The sequence below is a fragment of the Garra rufa genome, chromosome 9, assembly GCF_049309525.1.
Source record: "Garra rufa chromosome 9, GarRuf1.0, whole genome shotgun sequence".
Lineage (NCBI taxonomy): Eukaryota > Metazoa > Chordata > Actinopteri > Cypriniformes > Cyprinidae > Garra > Garra rufa.
Genome location: NC_133369.1, coordinates 37,156,914 through 37,175,488, shown reverse-complemented (window position 1 = coordinate 37,175,488; position 18,575 = coordinate 37,156,914). Strand labels below are relative to the sequence as shown.

The 18,575-nt window shown below is 37.4% G+C and overlaps 1 pseudogene; it reads right to left on the bottom strand.

Annotated features, from left to right (window-relative positions):
- Window positions 1–5,817: 5,817 nt before the first annotated feature.
- On the bottom strand, window positions 5,818–6,377 carry LOC141343252 (GTPase IMAP family member 9-like; annotated as a pseudogene).
- Between the last annotated feature and the right edge of the window lie 12,198 nt (window positions 6,378–18,575).

Below are 18,575 nucleotides of genomic sequence, written 5' to 3'. Positions count from 1 at the left end.
GAGTCGCTTTGGCACCAGCCCTAGACTGAGACATCTTTGGGTTTGGCAGTTGCAGTGACAGGACTATTCTATAATATTTGATATTCTCAGACTAGACGAATAGTCTGAAGCACAAAAAAAATCTGTGCCCATTATACACATAAGTGATTTTTTTTTTCTCTCAAATCCTGCTCCTGGAGGGCCACTTGCTTGTGACTTCAGCTCCAATACTAATTAAACAATCAAGGTCTTAAGCATTACTAGAAATGTCTAGGTAAGAGTGCTAGGCCAGTTTGAAGCTAAACTCTGCAGGAGCCACATGTCCTATTCATCATGTTTATGTTTTTGTCTTCTTGACAGGACCATACAATGTTGTGTATCTTGTATTAGAAAAGTTAAAATTTGGTACTTTAAGTACAATTCTCTCATACTGACCACTGGATGTTCAACATGGCATCTCATGGCAAAGAACTCTCTGAGGATTTGAGAATTAGAATTGTTGCTCTCCACAAAGATGGCCAAGGCTATTAGAGGTTCAGTAACACCCTGAAACTGAGTTACACTACAGTGGTCAGGGTCATACAGAGGTTTTTCAAGATGGGTTCCATTTGGAACAGGCCTTGCAAGGGTCGATCAAAAAAGTCGAGCACTCGTTCTGTGCGTCAGGTGCAGAACCTGGCTTCAAAAAACAGATGCTTGAGTGCTGCCAGCATTGCTTTAAAGGTTGCAGAGGTAGATGGTCAGCTTGTCAGTGCTCAGACCATACACCAAACACTGCAACAAGTCGGTCTGCATAGGCATCGTCCCAGAAGGAAGTCTCATCTGAAGCTAACTCACAAGAAAGCCTGCAAACAGTTTGCTGAAGACAACCTGTCCAAGAGCATAAATTACTGGAACCATGTCCTGTGGTCTGATAAGACTAAAATGGCTCAGATGGTGTCCAGCATGCCTTGCTTAGGAAGCTGAAGGTGATGGGGTGGCCAAGTATGTCTCCAGACCTGAACCCTATTAAGCACCTGTGGGGCATCCTCAAGTGTAAGGTGGAGAAGCATCATGTGTCTAAAGTCCAGCAGCTCAGTGAGGAGTGGAAGAGGATCCCAGCAACAATCTGTGCAGCTCTGGTCAATTCTATGTCCAGGATGAATAAGGCAGTGCCAGATAACCATGGTTCTAACACAACATATTTACACTTTGGACAAGTTCACTTAGGGTGTACTCACTTTTGTTGCCAGCTATTTTGATAATAATTGCTGTTTGTTGAGTAATTTTCAGGGGACAGTAAATCTATACTGCTATAAAAGCTGCAAATTGACTCTAAAATATATCCAAGTTTCATTTCTATAGTATTGTCCCTTGAGAAGATATACTTAAATGGTTGCTGAAATGTGAGGGGTGTACTCACATTTCTGAGATACTGTATGTGTAATGTATGTGCAAACTTACACATAGACCTGCTTACATCCCAGCACTCTTAATAAAGTGTTAAACTGGTGGTTATTTCACAACTCTTTTAAACATTTAACACTAAAGTCTCATGAGTTACCATTAGTAATTGCATTACTAGCATACTAAAATATTAGACCTCACTGAGTCTTGCGCATCACATGCACATTTCTTTTACTTTTGGTTTTAATGGCAGCTGAACACGCACATTTGAGTGTCTTTATTTCCTTTTAATGGCAGTTGGTAAATCTACTGGAAGGCAAATACTGCCAGCTACTGCACTACATTGGCATGACAGCTGACGTAAAATAAGGATGGGACTGAGGAGAGCTGATACTGATCAGTTTAAAAAATTGCTTGATCAGCCCCGATCCTGATCCTTGAGATTGGCTCGGGACATCGCTTTAAGTTCATGTTAACTAATGTAGTTAAATGCCAAGTTCTGTCAGTAACTCTAGATAGTGCAGGCTGAGGGGTTGTTAATGCAAACTGATGCTATTCACAGCGCTAAACTACTTGGCACATGATGATTTGTCAATGAGCTTGCTGCTTTACATTTAAATGGCTGGTTAGCATTCAATAGAGCATTTCGCAGCACCTCTTCAGAGTTCCTCTGAACCCCTCCACCTCCCCAACTCCACCTGTATAGATCTGATACAGGTTATTATATATAGCTATTAGCTATTTGTGCAGTGAATGATTCAGAAAAAGTTATAATAGTTCACAAAACATGAAATCTACGAATATGTAGATTGAATATGTTTTTAATATATAAAATGTATCATTTGACTGTGGCTGCAACACAGAGGACAAGCTGTTTGGAGAATTGATAGATGGAATCTGACTTTGAGATTAAACTTTTACTGTTATTTATTTGATTTAAAAGGAACTTATGCACAGAGTTTTTGAACCCAAGCGTTTTTTTTAAATACAAAAGCAATATAAAGTAAAACTTATAGACACAGAAAAATCTACCAAAGACACCAACAAAACCATTTAAATAAATCAATCGCATACAAAATAGGTAACATTACAAATGTCTGGTCATAGTAAACTTTATAATACAAAAATATAAAATCAAAGGAACTTATTGTCACAGTCTTGTCAAGATTTTATTTTCCCAAACCAGTTCAGCGCAACCCCAAACATTAACCCCAACCCCAACCATGACCATCTTAGTATAGTGTTAGTAGCACAAACTGGTACATGCTGTAGCATTAGTTTGTTGCGATCTGATTCATCCATTATTTTTATGATTTGATTTTGAATTCATGAAGCATAAATTGTCAGAGGTGAGTATTGTGCTTAACTGGTTTGGGGGGCAAAAAATCATGCTCATATAACATGCTACACTATTTGTGACCCTGGACCACAAAACCAGTCTTAAGTCGCTGGGGTATATTTGTAGCAATAGCCAAAAATACATTGCATGGGTCAAAATTTTTGTTTTTTCTTTTATGCCAAAAATCATTAGGAAATTAAGCAAAGATCATGTTCCATGAAGATTTTTTGTAAAATTCCTACTATAAATATATCAAAATGTAATTTTTGATTAGTAATATGCATTGTTAAGAACTTAATATGGACAACTTTAAAGGTGATTTTCTTAGTATTTTGATTTTTTTTGCACCCTCAGATTCCTGTTTTTCAAATAGAAGTATCTCGACCAAATATTGTCCTATTCTAACATACCATACATCAATAGAAAGCTTTTTTATTGAGCTTTCATATGATGTATACATCTCAGCTTTGTAAAATTTAACCTTATGACTGGTTTTGTGGTCCAGGGTCACATTTATGAAGTTAGCTTAAGGTCAATGCCTGGATTTCAGACATTCTTAAAAGGAAGCGGCTATTTGCACTAAGTACAAACAAGTGCAAATAGCAATAGATGGTATTTACATTAAGTGTAAATAGCAATTAGATGAAACTAGCATATTTTCTTAGCGATAGATGATACTTACATTAAGGGAAAATGGCAGTATTTTTTGCTATTTATTTATACTATCATAAAACAGTATGCAATAATAACATATTGAGTGTAATTTAATTCAAATTATTAAATGCATGGCAGCTTATTGGGGAAAAAAAGCCCTTCCTACACCTACCCTAACCATACTTGATACTTTATTTTCAAATTTTTGATTATTTCCTTTATTTTATTGAAAATAAATGCTTTTCCGGTATCATATGAGATTTGAAAAGGGAGAAAAATGTTACCATCAACGCCACAGGAGCTGTTGATTGGCAATCATCTTTTGTAATGTGTATAGCTCAATCACACATTGGTAGGAGGAGTTAGTGTGAATAACCTCTGCCAACAAGGTGGACTATTTTGCAAATAGGCATTCTGTTCTTAAAAATAACGATACTTTAGCATACATGGTTGAATTAACAAGCTTTAACACAAAGCTCTTCCAGTCCAAGAAAGGTTATATATAGTGGGAATGTTTAAAAAAAAGGTTATTTTAAGAATGGTTAACAGAAAGATTCCTGGGGGAACCCAAAATGGCTCTTCTATTAGATTGCTAAGAAAATTTACTTCTGGAAACTTTATTTTAAAGAGTGTTCAGAGTTAAGCATATAGATCCTGCTGGAAAAAAAATAGCTAAAACCAGCATAGGCTGGTTAGCTGATTTTAGCCGGTCCACCAGGCTGGTTTTAGCTGGTCAGCAGACTGGTTTTAAAGAGGTTTTGGCCACTTTTCTGGTCAGGCTGGGAGACCACCAGCTAAAACCAGCCAACCAGCCTAGGCTGGTTTAAGCTTTTTTTTTTTTTTTTTTCAGCAGGGGAATATCGACAATACTTTACTACAGTTTATATCAGTGATTTCTGAAAGGATATTCTCTTTTCTAGATCCTCACACCTGTTTACTAACCACAAATAAAGCCAAAATAAAAATCTCTTGTGGTGTTAAAGGGATACCCTGCTGAAAAAAACAGCTAAAACCAGCCTAAGCTGGTTGGCTGGTCATAGCTGGTTTAAGCTGGTTTTAGTTGGTGGTTTCCCTGCCTGACCAGCTACAGTAAGACCAGCCTGGCCAAAACCCCTCTAAAACCAGTCTGCTGACCAGCTATGACCAGCTAAAACTAGGCTGGTTGACCAGCTAAAACCAGCCAACCAGCCTAGGCTGGTTTTAGCTGTTTTTTTCACCAGGGAAGTTCACCCAAAAATTAAAATTCTGTCATTAGTTAATCACCCTCATGTCAATCCAAACCCGTAGACCTTCGTTCATCTTCAGAACACAGATTAAGATATTTTTGATGAAATTGAGCTCTCTTACCCTCCATAGACAGCAAGACATAAATAACAACTTCAAACCACGACTCACAACTTTGTAGAGTTCCAGGCAATTCACACCAAACTGCCTGAGCGCATTTATTATTATTATATTATTATTAATTTGATTGCAATGTATGTTGTCCTAAAATCTATTTTTCCAGTGTGTACCACTTGCATAAACACAGCACCCGTAGGGGCTGCCATGGTTGTTTTGCGGGCTATGTGATGCCAGAGCTCGAAACTGGGAGTACATCGATCTATGAGTTCACGGGTGGGAAGTCATGGGTTTGACTGCCGTTCCAGTGCACTTTCACAGAAAGAAGGTTGGAAAAACACAGGTAACGGGTTGCCTGGAACGCGGCATTAATACAGCAATGTGAACACAACAATCTCATCTCCAGCTGCTCTGAGAGTCACTTCATTAGCATTTTAGTTTAATTTGAGAAAACTTCCATCATATCACATACACAACAGCTGCAAGTTCTTCATGGCAACCCATCAAAATAAAAGTTTAGTTTAACATTAAGAAACTGACAGAAATGTATTACTATTTAAAAAATCGAGAATCAAACTGAATCGAGAGCTTGCGAATCAAAATATAGAATAGAACAGAATCTGGACATCTGAATCAATATCCAACCCTGCTATGGAGGGTCAGAGGGCTCTTGGATTTCATCGAAAATATATCTCAATTTGTGTTCTGAAGACAACTGAAGGTCTTACGGGTTTGGAACGATATAAGAGTGAGTAATTAATGACAGCACTTTCATTTTTGGGTGAACTATCCTTTAAGCTGCTTTAAATTTCTTTACCCCTTTTGCGTGATATACTTGCATCCCTGTTTTAAACCCCTTAAAATTCTAAAATCATTAAGGTGATGCAATGCCTGAAACTTTTTTTTTTTTTTTTGCTGCTCTTTTACTCTGCTTCCTCTTAATTGTATCTGTGATAAGTTTTGCACCCGCTCCTCCAGCAAGAGATGCGGCTCCTGTGATTACAACTGCAGATAGTGCCACTCCAGTTCCTACAGCCAGTGCTGCACCTCCAATCACTCCTCCTACACCTACTCACACCAAGGCTCCCATTTTAGCACTCTTGACAAGTTTCTTTTGTTCATCCTTCCTTATCTTGATCTCCTCTTCTTGCCTTATCCTCTCGTCCTCCTCTCCATACCTGTGTATGATTTTATTTTGTGTTGTTGAAAACCTGATAACCAGCTTTAAACTGTTTGATAAGCTCATTCATCTGCTTGTTTGTTGTCAGAAACTCCTCTATAGATGTTTTCAACAGGTCTCCTCTCGTAAAAAAGAATGATGGTATAATGTAAAGCATCTTCTCCAAAGTTCTCCTGAATCCATTTCACTGTGTTCTTTTCCTCGTCTGTGAATCTCACATCCAGTCGGATGACCAGTAGAAAAGCATGAGGACCAGGAAGAGACATTTCTACACACTACTCTCATAAATGTGTCACACACCCCTGGAGTGTCAATCACTGAGATAATTCTACCTTCTACCATTTGCTGATTTTACTTGCATTTTCGAGTCACCGATTCAGAACACATTTCTTCTTTAAAAACTTTTTCTCCCAGGATGGTGTTTCCTGTTGCGCTCTTTCCAGCTCCAGTTTTCCCCACCATCACAATTCTGAGATCTGATATGATTGGAGAAGATGACGTGTGTAAATAAATGCAATGTACATTTTGATTAATTCATTTGCCCGCTATTTTTATATGTCCAGTGCTTGCAGATTGATTTTTTTGTGTTAAGCAACAGACATTGGCTTCCTTATGAAGTTAATTTATTAAAATTGCTTTATTTGCCTCAATATGACACGTCATCTAGCCTATGACTGTATCAATATTTTTCTTAATAGCTGTGATATGCGTAGTATAAGTAGTGAATTGTTTGGTTCTGGGTTCAGATATACAGTCAGTGCCTTGCGAAAGTATTCATACGCCTTCATTTTTTTTTCACGTTTTGTTATGTTGCAGCCATATATGAAACTGCTTTAAATAACTTTTTTTTCCACATCAATCTACCCTCCATACACCATAAAGACAAACCAAAAAAAAAAAACTTTGCAAATTTATTAGAAATAAAAAACTGAAATGTTTCCATTGCATAAGTATTCACACTTGATATTAAGCTCAGGAGCATTCATATTGCTTGTAGATGTTACTACACTTCGGGTGAAGTCAACCTGTGGCAAATTCATTTGAATGAGTATGATTTGGAAAGGAAAACACCTCTCAATATAAGGTCTAACAGCTGAAAATGCATATCAAAGCAAATGCCAAGCCCTGAGGTCAAACGAACTGCCTGCAGAGCTCAAAAACAGGATTGCATCACGATCTGGGGAAGAGATCAGACAAAAATGCTGCTGCATTGAAGGTTTACAGAAGCATAGCCTCCATTATCCATAATGGAAGAAGTTTGGAACAACTCTTAGAGTGGTGACCAAGAAGCTGACGGTCACTCTAGTTAAGCTCCATGATCAAATGTGGACATATGAGAGACCTTTTGCATCACTGCAACACTCCACCAATCTGGTCTTTATGGTGGTGTGGCTAAACTCAATCCTCTCCTTATTGAAGACATATAATAACCTACTTGGAATTTGCAACAAAGCACCTAAAGGACTCACATTGTAAGAAACAAAATTCTCTGATCTGATGAAATTCAAAGCATCATGTTTTGAGGAAACCAGGCTCTGCTTATCACTGCAGAGTACCATCCTAAAAGTAAAGTGTGCTGGTAGCAGCCTCATGCTCTGGGGCTGTTTTTCAGCAGCAGGGACTGAGGGATTTGTCAGAGTAGAAGGAAAGCTTAACACAGCAAAATATAGAGATAGCCTTAATAATAATCCAGTCCAGAGCATTCAGAATCTCAGGCTTGGAAGAAGGTTCACCTTCCAACAGGACAATGAACCTATGCACGCAAAATTGGCTTATAGACAACTCTGTAAGTGTCCTTGAGTGGCACAGCCAGAACCTGGGCTTGAACCCAATCAAACATTTCTGGAGAAACCTGAAAATGTCTGCCAGACCCCATCCAAGCTGACAGAGCTTGAGAGGTGAAGATGTGAGGTGAAGTATGGCAGATAATTGCCAAATGCAGATGTGCAAAAAATACTTGAGGCTGTAAAGGTGCTTTAACTAAGTTATGCGTTAAGGGTATGAATATTTATGCAATGTACTATTTCATTTTTTTTTTTTTTTTTTTTTAATACATTTGCAAAGTTGTCGCAAATACTGTATGTTTTTTTTTTTTGCCTTGACCTCATGGAGTGTAGATTGATGTGGGAAAAAAGTTATCTAAAGCAGTTTAACATAAGGCTGTAACATAACATAATGTGAATACTTTCGCACACCACAGTAGGCGACTTTACATGTCAACTTGCGCATGTAAATACAATAAAAATGGTAAAAACTTAATCTCAGTGAATTATCTATCAAACAGCACCATGGGTTTACTTTAAGGGTCTTTTTAAGAGACTTTTGAGGAAAATATAGACAGTAATAAAATAAAGACTTTTCACCTGCTTGGGTGTTTCTCTGCTCCCATTTTTCCGTTCTGCTTATTTTCCAGTTTTCTGTCAGTTTCTGGAATTCCACCGATCTTATTAATGATCCACTATCACTCACATTCTTGCTTTCTTGAAAAACCCAGTCTTCCTCTTCATGAGTTTTTGTTGTATATGAAAGAAGAGTTTCCTTTTCTGGATCGATCACAGTATGTGTTATGTTTTCCTGTATTACACTTTTAAATGTCTTCCACATGGTTTTACTTTCTCATGGTTTTGTCTCTTTCTCTGTGTTTTTTTGGGTCATCCTTTTTTTCTCCTTCCAGTTTTTGCTTTACTATTTTAATCTTTGTTGGGGACTTTAAGTAAATGTCAGTATTGTAATGCTGGTCATCATTCTGTTTCATCAATTTCATCAATCAGATCGATTTCATCAATCTTCTGTAGAAGCTTTGTGATGTGAGTTAGGTTAATTTCATTTATACTGTTGATTGCATGATATGTATCTCTGCAGTGTCTAACTAGCTCCTGAAATTTTGTACTAAGCATAAAGACCATCCATTCTTTGTTGGAAATTTGCTCCCTTCCAATAAACAAAACCAGGGTGCACTTAAAAGCCTGTGGTCCAAACTTCTCCTCAATTTGTTTCACAAGGTTCCTCTCTTCTTTCATGTTCTTCAGGTTGATCATCAGCAGGAACACATGAGGACCAGGGTGACAGAGAGAAACGCTTCTTTTTATTTCACTCTGCAGGTCTTTATCAGTCAGTTCAGTGGTAAAAAAATCCTGGAGTGTCTATGACTGAGATGATTCTGTTCTCTACTCTTCCTCTCTGTATCTCACTCACTCTGGTTCTGGTCGCTTTGAAAGCCTTACCTCCCAGTATTAAATTTCCTGTTGCACTCTTTCCAACACCAGAAACACCCAGCAACACAATTCTCAAATTTTCTCTCTGATTCTGCATGAAGATATAAAACAGTCACTCAGATATGGCCTTTCCTAAAGCAAGAGCTACAGTATTACACAAGCACACAAGAAATAACTTGTATAGTAAATGTGAGTATTTCGGATAGTAATACTGGAAGGTGATGTACCGCCAATAAATGTATCATATTTCCAAACACAAATCAACTCAAAGTTCACATTTCATGCATACAAAATGGGCTTTGAAAAGTGGTATCCACCAAATTCTTCAACGTGGAAGTGAGCCTATGAGCGAGACTTCCGGTCCATTAGCTAAAGAGAAATCTTCAAAATTACAGCACCTTTAAAAATCATACTGCAAATGTAGGCTACATTTTTCATGTGTAAACAATATATATATAGCTTGTGTCAGTTCCATATTTATTGATTACTGTTACAGTGTTTCAATGGTAAATTCATTACAATGTTTTCAAATTTAGCATTTTGAAAGAGCAGGAAACACTGCACACTTGCAGGTTAGAGTTGTAAGTTATACTTACAAACTAATTTAGGTAAGACGTATACAAGTGCATTAATGTACTTAAACATACTGTACAATAAGCATTGTTTACTGTATGTACAAAATGTAGCTCACCTGAATATATTGGTGGTGTTTTATGATACCAGAATTCTGCAGTCTCCATGTTGAACAAACATTCCCTGAAAAAGCAATAAGAAAACTGTAGCTGTAAGGTGTTTTATTCAAAGCCAGCTGTTCACTTTCCAGTGCTTGTTGTTTAATGTGTGTTGTATAATGTCAACGTAATTCACAACGTGGATGTTTGCATGTGAGCTTGACGCCTTAACCAGAATCCGGTTCATTGCTTTTAACCACAAAGTTTTTTTTTCTTCTGTAGCAGCTTTGTAAGCAGAGTGTCACTGTTATTTTAACAACAGGTATTATTTGTAGCATTGTAAATCACTGATACCTCATAATCATTTTGCATTTCAACTGTTAATGTGATAAGACAACCAAAAACAAACAAATAAATACATAATAATTTCAAAAAGACTGGTTGAACATTCTTATTCTCTGCTTCAGGTTTGAGCTGGTATGCGCACCTCTTGTGGTTCAGTGCCAGCAAGTTGCTAAGAAGAAACAGTTTTTGATCTTCACACCTAAACAGAACACACTAAGTACAAATGCGTGCTAAATATGGGAATCCTATACAGTACTTTAGATTTTGGGGCATTTTTATTATTTGTTAAAAAATTTATAGTACTGAAATTATAAAAAACTTTCTCTTGTGTGCAGCAGAACTATGATTTCTCTTTCAAAAGAGACAGGATTTGGCACTTGCGTTTTTACAGTTTGCTCAAAAAAATGTCCTTATAAGCACCATAACTTTATATTAAATCATTCATATTGAAAATAACCCTGCTGAAAAAAACAGCTAAATCCAGCCTAGGCTGGATGTTAGCTGGTTTAAGCTGGAAATAGCTGGTTTTAGCTGGTGGCCAAAACCCCTCTAAAACCAGTCTGCTGACCAGCTAAAACCAGGCTGGTTGACCAGCTAAAACCAGTCAACCAGCCTAGGCTGGTTTTAGCTGTTTTTTTTTTTTTTTTTAACCAGGGAAAGCCTCCAGCAGTGCAGCATTCATTCCCAATCCCATTTTGTAGCCTTGGCCTTCATTGGACAAACGGTCTAGGAGGAGTTCGAAAAAGTAGGTTTATAAACATTTGACCCCTTCACAAAACATGACTTAGTACTTGGAGGCAAAACCCTTGTTGGCACTCACAGAGGTCAGACGTTTCTTGTAGTTGGCCACCAGGTTTGCACACATCTCAGGATGCATTTTGTCCCACTCCTCTTTGCAGATCCTCTCCAAGTCATTAAGTTTTCGAGGCTGACTTTGGCCAGTCGAACCTTCAGTTCCCTCCACAGATTTTCTGTGGGATTAAGGTCTGGAGACCGGCTAGGCCACTCCAAGATTTTAATGTGCTTCTTCTTGAGCCACTCCTTTGTTGCCTTGGCCGTGTGTTTTGGGTCATTTTCATGCTGGAATACCAATCCATTTTCAATGGTTCTCACCCAAGATTTGACAGTATATGGCCCTGTCCATCGTCCTTTTAATGCGGTGCAGTTGTCCTGTCCCCTTACCAGAAAAACTCCCCCAAAGCATGTTTCCACCTCCATGTTTGACAGTGTGGATATTGTTCCTGGGGTCATAGGCAGCATTCCACCTCTTCCAAACACGGTTGAGTTGAGTTGATGACAAAGAGCTTGATTTTGGTCTCATCTGACCCGAACACTTTGTGTAGGTCTACAATCTTGTCCTTGACATCCTTGGACAGCTCTTTGGTCTTGGCCATGGTGGAGAGTTTGGAATCTGATTGATTGTTTCTGTGGACAGGTGTCTTTTGTATAGGTAACAAACTGAGATTATAAAGAGATAATCTCAGCTCCTTATCTGTATAAAAGACACCTGGGAGCCAAACATCTTGCTGACTGATAGGGTATCAAATACTTATTTCACTCATTAAAATGCAAATGGATTTATAACTTTTTTGAAATGTGTTTTTCTGGATTTTTTTGTTGTTATTCTGTCTCTTACTGTTTAAATAAACCTACCATTAAACTTATAGACTGATCATTTCTTTGTCAATGGGCAAATGTAATAAATCAGCAGGGGATCAAATATTTTTTCCCTCACTGTAAGATGGCAATAGGCATTACAGAAAGCGCAGCCGATGGTGAAAGGACCTTTGGTACCATTGGGCATTGCATGACAGGACTAGATTCTGCAGGGCTTGAGAGTACAGAGGTCCCCCACACACTGGAAATCAGCTTTCCATTCCCAGAGCTATTTTTTGTAGACTCTAGCATGGTGGCCCTGATGGCTAGAGACTCTGGCACTGCAGCCATGATGGCTGAGGACTTTGGCATGGCAGTCATGATGGCTGAGGACTCTGGCATGGCAGTCATGACAGACGAGACTCCGGAGAGGCAGCCTTGAGGGGTAGAAACTCTGGAGTATCAGTCATGATGGGGAGAGACTCTGGAGTAGAGGCTACTGCAGGAGTGCTGCATTCCTCCTCCATGACTCCCACAGTAATTTCAAAGCCGCTGTGCTACAGTACAAGGTTGATATAATACTCCAATGTCCAGTGAGGATGCCACAGAGGCATACATGAACTGAGCAGCTCAGATAGCCATCCTGAAAAAAAATTAGAAGGCATACCTTGTGCATTCATGTCATGACATATTCCTATAGTCTATACAACGAGATGCATGATTTGTGCTGCTGGATTCATAGCTTGGTTGGTCATACGTCTGTAACGTATGCAGGGACAAAATGGCGTGATAATCCAAATGCAAGCACAGATTTAATAAACAAAGATAATAGGACATACTTGTGGACTTAACAGCAACTACTTTCTATGTTCTATTTCTATGTTAAATAAATCTGTACCCTCTAGAGGCAATACCCCCAAACCTGTTGCACACCACCTCTGATGAGCCAATAACTGCATTCAAATGCAGATACTGGAACCAGCTAGAACCAGCTTCCAGAAAAGATCAGATGTGCTAAAACAGTAGCCACATTTAAACCTAGACTTAAAACACAGAATTTGGTCTGTGCTATGTCCGAATGATTGCACTGTATTTTATGCATCCTCATTTTTTAAATTTCTCAATGGTTTTAATTCATTTTAAATCAAATTTGTAATAATTTAAAAAATTTTTTATGATTATTTGAATTCCTTTTCATGCAAAGCACTTTGAAATAAACTTGGCTTGCATTGCCTTGATGTCATCCCATTACTTGCTTTTTCATCTTACCTGCTTCTTGGTGGATTGCATGGATTTTAAGGGTTGGACAGTAAAATTGATTTGCATTTTATAAAAAATAGGTCAGTTCAATATGCATTTATTTAAATATTTACATATTTATTGAGGTCAAGGGCAGCTGAAGACAGAGAGATCTGGAACTAGAATGGCTTCAGGCACCTGCTCTGAGGTCCTGGTCCTAACTTTAGTTTAGGTCCACGACAGGAACATCTAGGCAGTGTCAAGAACATCACTGGGAACCCCGAGAAAAGGCTTTTTTAAACTTTTTGAACCTCTGGGACTGGAGGAACCCTGAGAAATGGAGCTTTGGGACTGTGATGAAACAGAATAGAAAGCCCCTCGTTATTTTTTTTATTTTTAAGTTCTTGTAAGATACTGAGATATTTATTTATTTGCAGTTAATTTCCATGTAAGGCTGTGTGGCTGTATGTTAGTTGCATAGCAGGAATTTTAATTGTAATTCTCAGTTAAGTTCAGAATAGTGAACCCCGTAGGCCTACTGCATTGTATATAGTGTTTTGTATTACAGTGGTTTTACAGGACTTACTTATCCACAACGTCGCTTTTTTCCAGAAGAGGTCGCTGTTTCCGTTCTTAATTCAGCCGCGGGACTTCAGCCGAATCTATCATCCAGAGAAACACAGAATACAGCTACTATTATGAGGGTGACACTGGAAATAGCATGAAAACGAGAACGGCCATCTGTATGGATATTTACTGGAGGGACCATCTAGAGAAGTGCTTTACATACTTAGTATTATTAAAGTAAAAAATCTCAACTTGTCATCATGTTGTGATACTTCTGAAGTATTAAAGCTTTCACCGTCTTTCCATCAAAGCTAGTGCCTCAAATTATGAATGCCACAGTTTGAAGGCCGAGTGAACCCTACCTAATTTGTAAAGGATGGGGGAGTCCCATGTTATATCTTAGAACAGGAAGTGATGTCAGATTATTTTCCTGTGTGGCAGTTATTGACATAGGAGGCATAACCACCATGATTGACACAATGACTGCAAATCTTACTGCCCTTATTTGTTTAATGGTTTGAGTGGTTTTAGGGATCGCCATCAGGGTTGAGACATAAACTCTGTTCTTTCTGTACAGTCCAGTATCTCTGAGTAGTGTGGGTTTTCATCCACTGCACTCAGGATCAAATCTCAGGAGAAAACTTTCGTCACTTGTAAAGTGAACGGCACTGGTGAGTCTAAACTCGACATTGAGGTTGCAGGTTAACATATTCTCATATCTGTGTATATTATGTAAGAAAATTATGCAATAAGTGTGAAAATATGCATTAATACGCAACCAAATTTGACCTACCGAAACCACTTTATCCACACACCCATGTAAACTCTTGACACACCTGCCTGATGGGTTGTTCCCATTAAAGATTTCTATTTGTTCTGTGCTCATCAGTCTGAACATATGCTCTTTTTTCTACACACGTTTGCATCGTACACCCCATTAGAGGAAATGCATTGCGGATTTTACCTAGTAAACTGAACTTGTACCTTATCTATCTATCTCTATTTTTTTTTCACACTCGTTCTCTTCCCCTGTTTCACTCCTGGCAGTTCTATTTGTGTCAATAAAACTGGGTTATTTATTTGGAGCACGAAGCTGAAAGCAGCCAAAAATCCACCACAGGCCATGTGCATGTGCGCACATCTTTATACACGTGTGTGAGATCGCAGGTGTGTGTTTGAGGCAATGTGTGTGTGTCTGTGTGTGTGCAATGACCAACTGATCTAGCCCAATCTCTGTGAATGAGGTATGCAGAAATGTGCCCATCTAAGCACACAGAATCCTGTCTATCGCATCGTTCACTCATATTTAGGGAAAATAAGTGCTTTGTTCATAAAAATTGTATTAAAAGTGCTGTTTGCAATTTTCGCTAAAATAATGTTTGTAAAATATTCTTACTATCTGACACTTATTACTGAAATTAAGGACAGACTGAAATACAGCGAAAATAATAAAAAATAATGTTGGAACAGGCCCACAGATTTGAGCCAATTTAGTTGTCATGTTGGAGAATTTTGTACTGATTTTTGTTTATTTTGAGGATGGAGTTTTTTAAAAGTTGTTAATTGTTATAATTTTCAAAATGGCTAACGTTGTTCAGAGTTTTCACGGGTTACAAATGTTTCTGTACACTGTAACAAATTTCTGTAGTTTTCACAGCATTATTACTGTAAAATGAACAAATCCATACTGTGGAATATGTATACAGTAAGTTGCTGTAAATCGGCAATGCATCATGGGTAAAAATACAACCGCGGGAAATTCTACAGTAAAATAATATTTTCCTGTGAATCACAGTGCAGTAGTTGAGATCGGCATTTTTCTCTCAGCTGGATTAACCGACGTAATGGGCTTATTTTTTCCAATTTGACCTCAGAAAGGTAAAGTTGCTCTTTATTTTTCCATATTTTTGGTCATTATTGTTATATTTACAGTTTTCACTCGAGACGTTATGCGTGTTTAACTTTCAGAGAGCGGGAGATAGAGAGAGTCGACCGTGAGAGGGAGCGGTGGTAATTTACCGGGCGGACATCCACATTAACCGGTAAGTGTTCGCATATTATTGCAAAAAGCATTACATTTTGATATATTTTCAGGCATGGCAACATTTTATTGCTAAAGTCATTATTTCGGTAAAGAACTGACATGGCTGTATACATTTAATCTGGAAGTGCGTCTGTGTGTTTGTGGATTAGCTGTTTGAAGGGTAACACTTTACAATACGTGTGCACACATGTGCATTAATTTATGTTTAATTAATGCACTGATAATCACAAGTTAATGAAGAACTAAACAATTTATTAATGATTACTACATCAGCAACTAATGAACATTCTATATGATTCATAGATTAAGTAATAAATAAATTGTTATTAATTAAGTGTGTCATAATGTATTAATTCCCTAATAACCAATTTTATTAACTAATAGTGTAAATTCATGTGTTAATTAGCAAAATGGGTTCAAGTCATGCATTTAAACTTCCAGTTGTCTGCTTTAATTAATCATTAGCTATAACTATATTACTTAACAATTAGTTAATATTTTTGTGCCCCAGTAAGTAAAGTCATAACATAATGATATCTTTGCAAATCATTAGCTAATGATTAATTAAAGCAGACAACTGGAAGTTTAAATGCATGGCTTCAACACATTAAGGCGCATAACTGACTAATTCTATATCATAACCACAATGACATATTACTTAACAATTAGCTAATAGTTTTGTGCCTCAATAAGTAAAGTCATAACATAATGATATCTCTGCAAATCATTAGTTAATGAGTAATTAAAGCAGACAACTGGAAGTTGAAGTACATAGCTTTGACCACTGTAGTAACTAACACATGAATTTGCACTATTAGTTGATAAAATAAGTTATTAGGGAATTAATACATTATGGCACAATTAACTAATAACAATGTATTGATTACTTAATCTATGAATCATATAGAATGTTCATTAGTTGCTGATGTAGTAATCATTAATAAATTGTTTAGTTCTTCATTAACTTGTGATTATCTGTGCATTAATTAAACATGAATTAATGCTTATTTGTGCACACGTATTGTAAAGTGTTACCGTTTGAAGCCACATGTGTTTTTCTCTTGCTAGATACTACGCGATGGATATTGCTTTAATACTGACGAAATGCAGAAACAGGTAAGGCGTTAAAACTGCACGCCATTTTTCATAGGACTTTGTGTTTTTTTTACTTGAGCTGTGCGTAATATCAGTTAAAATGGCTTCGCGCCACAAACTAAACGCCATCAGTTCTCAGCAAAACTGCGTCACTCAGGACTAAAGGGCTGAAGGCGAAACGGCCTCAGACTAAAAGACATCAGATCTCGTAAGCCTCCGTCTATATTTGTTATTTAATGGTTACATGTTTGTAACATATCCGCTGTCACAATGCATCGTTTGTCTTTTGGATATTATAATACATTACGATACAGGGCTCGCAAAATCGCTAGCCCAGTGTCCTGGGGCGATTGTGTTTTCCAGTCGGGCTGGCAAATGTTTCAACAGCTATTTTAAAGTAACGTTAGAGGGCTCCTGTAGGTACTTAAAAACTCCTCAATTCAGTTCACATTTAAGACCGTACAAAGTTTTTAATACGTTAAACAGTATAAGAAAAGTCCTAATTATAATTTTATAAGGTCTTTTACTGTTAGGGACAAACAGACAAGAATTGCGATAGGGCTGGATTACACTTCAAAAGGCAATGATATGTGCGTGTCTTTATATGAATGTATCTGAAGGGAACCGACTGTCCTCAGAATCGTGTCGATGGCTTTTTAATTTAGTCTTAAACTAAACCTTAAAGTAAACATATAATGCCTGATAAAACGGCGTAAATGAGTTTGGCGCTGCTTTGTTTGTATACAGCCGTTACTAGGGAAACCGTAATATTTCAGCGCTCCTAAAGCGCCCCCTAGTGACATAGAATGCATATTTATTTCCAATAATTTTTTTCAGCTGTTTATGGTCAAATTATTAGTTGAAGAGTTTTGTTGCAAAACGAGATATATCCATTTTGAGAAATGTTGGTTATTTGACATTATTATTTAAGACATCAACAGTCAAGTTAATTTACAATTTTTGTACATAAAACTATTACTTGAGCTCAGTGAAGGCCAGAGACACAATATTCTTCAAATCCAGGATATTTTTTATTTAATTTTATGTAGATAAATAGTTCATAAATAAGTCAAAAACCATGCCAAAATGCAACATACTTATCTTAACATTGTCAAACATCTTAAATTGGTAAAAAAAAAAAAAACATCATAAATATGGAATAGTATATACAAAAATTGATTAATAATAATAAGATTCTGAGTTAGTTTTGGCCAGAACATACACAACTTAACTTTTTTTTTTTTTTTTTTTTTTGCAAAACGCTATCCACCTAGGCTATATTCTACTACTGTAATACCATTAAGAAAAGCTAGTGAACCATTTTTTTTGTGTGTGTGTGTGTGTGTGTGTGTGTGTGTATTTTCGAAAACCAAACCTGTATGATCAGAGCGGGCGGAGACGCGGTGTCACAGTTCTTGTCTCTGTTGCACCGAGTCCGCGACACAAGCTCGCCTCGCCCCGTCATATTTAATGTATTATTTCACTGTAATAATAATAATTATAATAATAATAATAATTAAAATTAATTATTTAAAAAATAAACTTAGAAATGTAGCCTTGCAGACATCGTGATGGGGAGGAGCGCAGGACCTCCCTGGTCTTCTTGAAATCAGCGGAGACTCGTTCCCTGCTGCATTTGTTTATTGTTGAGAGACGGAGGAGTATTTTATCCCATTCCACTTTTGTAGCGTTTTTATACATTTTTGTGAAGTTGAAGGCTACATCTTCATATGACAGTTGGTCGGCATGACCAGTGGCGGCTCCTGACAAATATCTCTGGGGGGGCAACTGTTCCGATTTTGGCAAAGATAACCGCTTTAATGGGTAAAATTATGATAAAATTCAGATAGCCAACTTTACAGCATTACATTGCATTGTTTGATTTGGTTTCCCTGTTCCTAGATGGCAACATCAGGCATGAATT